This window comes from Nesoenas mayeri (genome assembly GCF_963082525.1).
Source record: "Nesoenas mayeri genome assembly, chromosome: 9".
NCBI lineage: Eukaryota > Metazoa > Chordata > Aves > Columbiformes > Columbidae > Nesoenas > Nesoenas mayeri.
Window position 1 is genome coordinate 21,439,654 of NC_137557.1, and position 8,378 is coordinate 21,448,031.

Here is an 8,378-nt window from a genome sequence, read left to right on the forward strand (position 1 = left end):
CATATACAGCTGGGGAAAGAAGTAAGGGGAGGACATTCAGAGTGATGGTGTTTGCCTTCTCAAGTAACAGTTACACATGATGGAGTCCGGCTTTCCCTGAGGGGCTGAACTTGCCTGCCCATGGAAGGAGTGAATGAATTCCTTGTTTTGCTTTGCTTGCATGGCTTTTGCTTTACCCATTAAACTGTCTTGCCTCAACCCATGAGTTTTCTCACTTTTCTGATTCTTTACCACATTGTACCAGGCGGGAGGTAGTGAGTGGCTGTGTGATGCTTAGTTGCCAGCTGGGGTTAAACCATGACATCAGGTCAAGCACAAAAAACACACTAAGATACAAAAGCTGCAAATAATAAGGAACATAGAAAGCAAAATGAACTAAAAAGAGAAGTACTGGACATCCTCACCACTTCATCTTGTCCCACTAAGCCTTGACTACGAAAAATTACAGGTGTTATTAACAGCTTCTGTTTTAGGACAGGAAGTTTGAAAGGTAATATAGCTTTAGTTCTTCTTTTAAAAAGCCAGTTCTACTTTTAAAAGCCATCTATAACAAGGAAATTTCTATCTATATGAAAAATTAAGCATTAAGAATTAACATGGCACACTCAAAAACAGCCAGAAGCAAAATTTTAAAGTCTTCTCCAGACATTTTGACATACAAATGAGCTTTCTTCCCCATCATCACATCTTCTCAGGATGTACATCAGTACTGCTTGCACCAAACTTCTGCAGCCTACTCACACAATCTGCAGAATAACTTCGTACTCTTGCCCCAAGAAACACGCCTTCTGTGTATTTCAGTCCACTTGTCACGTAAACAGCATGCTGAGTCGCTACCCCTTCAGCACCACCCAATAAGGTTTTGCTTTCTACTGGGAGAAAATGAAGGAAAAAGGAAAACCATACTCCACAATCATATATCTAGAGAAAGGTAAATTTAGCCTAACTTCTTATTGTGCCCTACAAACAAAGTTGTCTAAATCAGACCACCAAAAGTCAGAGAAATCAGAAGTCTCCTCTAAAATTATCACTACTTCAGCAGTACGTCAGCAGCAGCTGAAAACATCTGTACAAACACTTTAGTTGACCTTACAATAGCTTTCAAACACACACACACAAAAACTCACATAACCACACTTGTCTATGTGGATAAGCAGGGAAAATAGGCACTGGCTGTGCAACTTGCATGAAACTTAGTATACTGCTGCTGTCCCTCGGGACTCTTCAAGAGGGAGAGAATCACAGAATCACAGAATGTTAGGGATTGGAAGGACCTCAAGAGATCATCTAGTCCAATCCCCCTGCCAGAGCAGGAACATTTAGATGAGGCTACACAGGAGAAGACCAGGAGGACTCTGTACTGGACTGGCAGAAGTTGGCACAGGCACTCAGACAGGATAACCTTAGAAATACAAACCAGAAGCACAGAAGCCTTATCTACCCATGTTCCAGCACTGCTGGCAGGCAGAGCACAAGCAGGCTGCACAAGTATGCCTGGTGATCTACTAAGCCACTTACTAGAGTACCAGATCACTATGCGTATGCTCTGGCATGTGGATTCCCATGTGTTCAACTGCTTTCCTACTACATATGGTTGCTGGCTCACTGTCAGGGTGAATAGAACGAGCTCTAAAGAGTAGCTTCAGAGCCCCTCCACAGCCTTTGCAGACATACCCAAACCATCTGATCCTTCTTAATTTTGGTCTTCTCTATCACTCTTATTTCACAAAGCCACACAAAATCCCAGCAACAGGCTGGGATTAAAAACCATTAGCACATGAAGTTGTTTTTGACAGATGCCTTCTCTTTTCCCATGTTCTTTAAACATACTTCAGAGAAGGAAGTATCCCACCTGTAGCTAAAAAGAAATGATCCCCAGAAAAGCTCTATGTGTCAGAAGGTGGAGTTCTATTTACTAACCACCAACTAATAACCAAAGGGTTTGTCTTACTACCAATGACACATGCAACATTAACAGCCTGGCCCCCACTATAGCAGTAGTTAAGTTTAAGGCAGCAGTTAAAGCAGGAGAGGTGACAAATACCTTTTACACAGTACACAAAACATCAGTGGCATTATATTCAAGACCACCATTTTCTGCATCAAACCTCATCTGTACCCTAAAGCAATTCAAAGCCCTTCAGAGTAATAAAACTACATCACAAAGAATACTACAGCTATTAATTGACCCATTTGCTGCTCAGTGCCTGACAAGCTGGGTTAACATAATAAATATTGAAGCATTTCAAAACTCACACAATAGGGATGTAACTGGATGTGGTAAGTGTGAATGCAGCAAGGCAGTTAAAAATCTCTGTAACCTACCATCCTCATAGAGGAATTCCAGGCCATGCAACCAAAACTGGACACAAAAATTCCTTTTCTGAAACACCTGATTATCTAGTAATTATGATGTGGTAACGTTATGAGTATAATACAGTGTCTATGGGACATTCATGCCAAGTATTACATAACACCCTGCTATGAACATGATGTTCCCTTTTAAGATAGGCCAGCTATAGCAATCCTATATAAAACAGTACAGTTGATCTAGACTACTGATAACGTACTTGTTCCACTGGCTAGTTGTAGTCTACTTGCTTTTAAACCACACCAGGTATACCTCATCCCACAGTAACTCATTCATGTGCTTATACTTCAAGGGGTTAAAAAAATGCTTATCTGCAATAAAGCACATTTTAATAGTGTAAAGATGTCAGAGAAATAAGGGTGTGGCAAGAAGCCAGGAAAAAGAAAATTGGTTTATCAGTCTATATCTAAACCAAACACTTCCTGGTCATAATAAAGCCTGAGGTAGAGGAAAAATCCAGAACTCTACTTGAAATCAGTTTCCCCATTTCATTCTATTCTCATACTATGGCTGAACACCATCAAAATCTCAGTTTACTCAAAAAATGTGATTCTTCACATTGGAAATCTATTACTACAAAAATGCATTGTCCAGGGACCAGCTCAAGTAGGCCTATTTGATGAACTGAGTTGATATATACTTTAATCTCATGACTGCGGGGAAAAAAGTGGAAAAGGTATTATTCCAAAAGCTGCCACAATATTCTGTCTCTTTAATGCCTCTCCATGGAATAAGGAATAAAAATAAAAGGAATAAGAGTGAGCTATAAAAATGAAGATTACTTAGATTTTCACAGACCACATTGATGTGTTAGAATAAATATAGGAAGCCTACAACAAGTCACACTAACAGACAAATAAAAAAGAAGCGCAGCAAAACCATGTAGTCTTTGGATCATAAATGAAACCAGAAAACTTGCAGAACCTGAAGAAAGTGCACAAAAGCCAAAATCCTGCTTTCCGTGTCTTTACCTTCTGGACTATGTCAAGCTGAACTACACTTCTTCGCAGCGCAGGACAGGCCACACTCTTGGACTGCACAGTGTTGGACACTTATGCCAACTACAGCAGTCTCCTTTCTGCCTTGAAGTAAACACCTGAAACTGACAAAAACCCACCCAAACTGAAGAGAATAGCTTTTTTTCTTCTACTCTAGACCAAAGGCCCTCTTTTTTCCATTATGTCTTACTAGCAAGGTAAGTAACCTCCACAGTCCAGAACAAGAGCTCCACACCTCAGGACAGTGCCCCAGTCAGAAGGCTAACAGTAAGCCTTGGATGAACCAACAACACAGTCCAGTTCTCTAGTGAAACTTCCTCACTTTGAAGAAATAATACAAGTTTCAGTAAGAAAGGGCAAAAAGAAAAATCACAAGAGCATGCAAACACAGACAAGCAAGAAGGAACTTGATGTTACAGTGCAACAATGTGGGCACTCTCTCTAACATGAATCGAATTCTAGACACCGCTCACAAATTTTGTATTCAACAGCCACTGTGTAAAGCACTGTGCCCAAGGCTGAGAAGATCAAGGACACATACGGACACTGAGGCACTCTAGAAGGTATGAAAGTTTGAGTTTCATCAAGTGCAATCTCCTCAAATCATCTAATATACAATGGGATCTGTTTATGGAATAAGGCCACACCATCAAGACCGTCAGCTTGACATCCTTAAGTTTTATCAACAGCCCCACATTGCTAAAACTAATCATTTGCATTCAAATAGATATTCCTGACTGCCATCATTGTGATTAATTGGAATTTAACCTTGACAATAAGGAAAAGCCAGCTCCAAAAGACAGCTGCAGTTTTGACAAACGTTAACTAGCCAAAATTAACTGTGATCTGTAAACAAACTCCATAGTTAAAATGATGCTGACAACTTGAAACAGTTTCTCACTATACAAAACCAGCTCTTTACTTTTGACTTGACCAATCTTACCACTATAATCATCACAGAATTTCCACCTTTCCCCCTTTACTTGTAAATACATAAGCGGTAGGTATTCAATCTCAGATGTACAAGACAGTAAACCTCAGAGTCTTACATTTGGAAAAGAAAAAGACACCTCACAGCCTAAAAACATAAGCCAACATGTTTCTTCAATATCCTTCATGTGCATTATCTCAGCCAAGTTACTGTTTCATTAGAATACAATTGCAAAGTGCTTCAGTTTCCAAGTACCAGAGAGCTCATACTGACCTCTCTGAGGGCTTTTTAAGCTCCTGTAGTACACAGAGAAACGCTGCACCCTATCCTAACCTATTACAAAAAGTCAGTTGTAAAGTATCAGCTTGACTGTTACCATACTGCTCATCTATTTGCATGAAATTGTACTTACATAAACTGTTTTGTAATCATGCAGGTAATAGCATGCAACTAATGACAACAGCAGCACAAACACAAGATCTAAGAAACTAAGGCGTTCTTGCAACCACGGGCAACACAGAAAAAAGAAAAAAGAAATCCATCGCACCTGTTGCCTACTCTACCTGTAGCTCACCCATCTCAGCAGCACGCTGAGATTCCGCTACTCACTGCCACACAGCCCTCATGTGAAAAAAGCCACTCAGACAGCTGCGTACAGCACTGTCTCCTCGGGGGAACGGCGGAGTGCGGGGCCGCGGTCCATGCTCACCGGACCGGGACACATGTGCTCCCCGAAGGTGCTCCCCGCGTCTATTTTCGCTCCTTCCCAACCCCGCAGCTGACCTTTCGCACAGATGAGGCCGCAGCCCGCGCCCTGCAACCGCGGCCGCCAGGGACGCCAGAGCGGAGCCCCGCGGCAGCGCCGAAGGACCGGCCCCGCCGCCACCGGGCCCCCACCGGCCGCGGGGCGGGGAAGCCACAGCCGCCCCGCCGCACTCCTCCTCCTCCACACCGGCCCGACCGCCGCCTCGCCGCGCCACCACCCCGTCCCGGACGCGGGGCACAGCCGCCCCGCTCCCGCTCTGAGGTTGGTGGCACCACTGTCCCTCGGCACCCCGGCCAAGCCCCACACGGGCAGGGGAAGTGGCGCTGGCGTGGCACAACCGCCTCTCGGAGCACTCGGCTCCTGCCCCGCTTGAGTTGAGGGGTCTGTGTCTCCCAGCCGCAGACACCCCGTCCCGGTCTGAGACGGGCGGGGGACGTGCCACACTCCCCTCCAGAGCACCCACCCCGCGGCCCGGTCTGAAGAGGGATTCAAAGCCGGCGCCCTCTTCCCCCGCTACGGTCTGAGATGGAGGGGCAATGTCACGGCCGCCCCCTCCCCAGCTTGGAAGGAGCCCCAGCCGCCCCCTCCGCGACGGGCCCGACCCCTAGGGCGCTGCCCGCCCCACCGGCGGCCCCATCCCGTCTCCCCAGCAACGGGAGAGCCCCGGCGCGGGGGTTACGTAACCTCGGCCCAGCGAGCGGGGAAGGCGGAGGAGCCCCTCTTGCCCCCTACGGCTGCCGCGCACCACCCCCTCCCGCCCCGCCAGCGGCCCCCGAGTCCCGACCGGTCGCGGGAGAGCGCCCAGCGGAGCCCGACTCACCCCGCACACCGCATCCAGCCAGCCCGGCGCAGCCCGGCACCGACTTCATACAGGCAGAAACGTGACTGAGCCTGGAGAGCCCGCCCTGCCCGCACGGCCATTGGCCGCGGGCATGTGACGCCAGCGGGGGACAGGGGCGAGGGCGGAACGCACGCCTCTCCCATTGGCGGCGCCGCACGCCGCTCACTTTACATAAGCCTCACGTGTGGCACCATGTTTCCACCGGCAGCCACAATCGCCTCCGAGCTAGCCCCGCCAGCCCGCCCCTCCCCCCTACCTCCTTCCCCGCCGCAGACGCGTCCCCGCGCGACTCGCGGAGCACTCACCGCCGGCACGGCGCCGCGCTGCCTCCCGCCGCAGCCCCGGCCGCTCCCCTTCGCCTGCGCCGCTCCTCCGCTGCCGGACCGAAGGGCCGACGAGGGCAGAGGTTACATCACGCCGGGGGAAGTGGCTCCGCCCCGCCTCTTCGGAGCCACCCGTGACGTCAGCGCGCGCTTGCCCGCTGGGCCGGCGCGGGGGGGACCGTTGGCGGCCGGCCGCGCGCCCGGCAGCCGAGGCGGAGCGCAGCGCGCGGCCCGGCCGTTAACGGTCGCGCCGCGCGCTCGGCCCCGCTGAAAGAAGAAGCGTTGGCCGGGAGCGGCGCGCACAGTCCCCGCACAGCGCCCGGCTGCCTCGCGGCCCCCTCGGCGGCGGAAAGGTGCAAGAGGGGCGGCCGCGCCGCCCGCCGAGTGCCATCCGAGGGGGATCAGGAAGCGCTCACGCCCTGTCGGCAGGAAAAGGCCGCTCTGGGAGAGGTTCCCGAGCGCCGCCGCCGTTAACGGCCTGGTGGGAGAGGGAAAACAGCCCAGGCAGCAGAGCCTCGCCCTCCCGAGCAGCGGGTGTTGACGCGCTGCTGGCGGTGTGGAAGCAGCAGCTGGAGCCTCCGGGGATTGCTCTGCCGGGCCAGCCAATGGCCTGCCGGGGCCCCGGTGCGCTTACATAAGGGAGAAGCGCCCGTATCCCGTTTCCTGGTATTGCCAGCCGTGCGGGGTGCACACCCTGAAGTTTCGAAACTGACCCCATGTAGTGTTCACAAGTTGCTGGGTCACAAACCAAAGCATAGGACAGGCGAACATAAAGCTTCACATTTCTCCAGCACCATCCAGTTAGCATCAGTTTGAATTACTACAAAAATGGCTAAACTAAGTTTCTAAGACATTAAAGGTGAGTGCTGTTCTCTGCAAAACTAGTTCCTCATACAGTAATTACCATATGACTATTTTCCCTTCAAAATGTACAGGGCATTTGAAAAAATGGACCCAATTTGAATTCCATGCATCTTTGAAATTAGATACATCTTTTTGAAACACCCTGTGCAAGAACCAACTTTTCGTGTTTATTCAAAAAAATTAAATCTTTTCCCCTTCTGTTCAGGTGAGGCATTCAGAGAGTATTGGCATTTCTCATCATATGGTAAAAAAATTTAAAAGTTGCTTGTGACATTGTCCAGTCCCCTGCACCATCCTGACTTGTGAGAGAGAACCTGAGATTTGAGTTGCTACAGTTCAGCAGTGAGATTACCCCCTCTTAAATAATTCAGCATGTTGAGCTGCACTGCTCCAGTCTCCGTGTGTTCCAAGGCTGTGCAGACCAATCAGTAGCTGAGAAATTAACGATAACATATCCATATTCTGAGCTTCGTCTTCATAGTCATACATGGCTATGCAAAGGAGAAATAAAGGACATGCCAAAGCTCTGTCAGTCTTGGTGTGAATACACCACTCTGGTGCAACAGCATGTTTACACTCACTGCATACGTGCAATTGCTCCATAGGATGTAACACAGTAGAGAGGCATCAGGGCTTCCACTGTTTATCTGCAAAATGAGGTTAATGCTGCTTCCCTCCCTCACTGCGGTGTTACAGATAAGTCCATTAGGTACCTAGATATTTAAGCTGTGACTGTTACAGAAACAGCCTGTGAGTAAAGTACTGTAGAATAACTCCTGGAGAGGAGAGGGGGTGGACAGCGGAAGCATTAGGACTAGGTTCTGCAACTGGATTTGTTGTGATACTCAAGTCAGCTTATCAGGATCCCATTCTTAGTTTGCAGTCCTCTGAGGAGTCTAATTTAGAGACTAATCCTAATTAGATATTCTCCATGTAGTCAACTTACTGATGCTGTTAGGACTCCATATGCAAAATTTCATCTTCTTTTCTGTTTCAGTTCTCTGCTTTAGGGTTGGTTGGGTTGGAGTGATGTAGAATTACATCGTTGGTTCCCATGGGATGTTGTTTTCATGGCATGTGCCAAAAAATACTTATCTCTGGCTGTGTGCTAAGGGCTCTCTTACCACAGATTTTAAGTAAGGTACTGCAACCAAGGCAAAACTTTGAGGTTCCCCTGCAACACACCCCATAAGAGTGCAAGCATGAGGAGCTGGAGGCAAACTGTAGCTCTGCACCAGGGCTGGATCAGTTTCCAGAACAAACAGAACAGGAGACACATTCATC

At 48.6% G+C, this 8,378-nt stretch overlaps 1 protein-coding gene across 3 annotated transcripts in view; it reads right to left on the reverse strand.

Annotated features, from left to right (window-relative positions):
* The window catches only part of PER2 (period circadian regulator 2), a 51,143-nt gene extending 44,805 nt beyond the window's left edge, over positions 1-6,338 (reverse strand). For all 3 annotated transcript variants that reach the window (XM_080349574.1, XM_080349573.1, XM_080349572.1), the window contains exon 1: positions 6,213-6,338. The gene's annotated coding sequence lies outside the window, so the exon portion shown is untranslated. The remainder of the gene's footprint in view (positions 1-6,212) is intronic.
* Between the last annotated feature and the right edge of the window lie 2,040 nt (positions 6,339-8,378).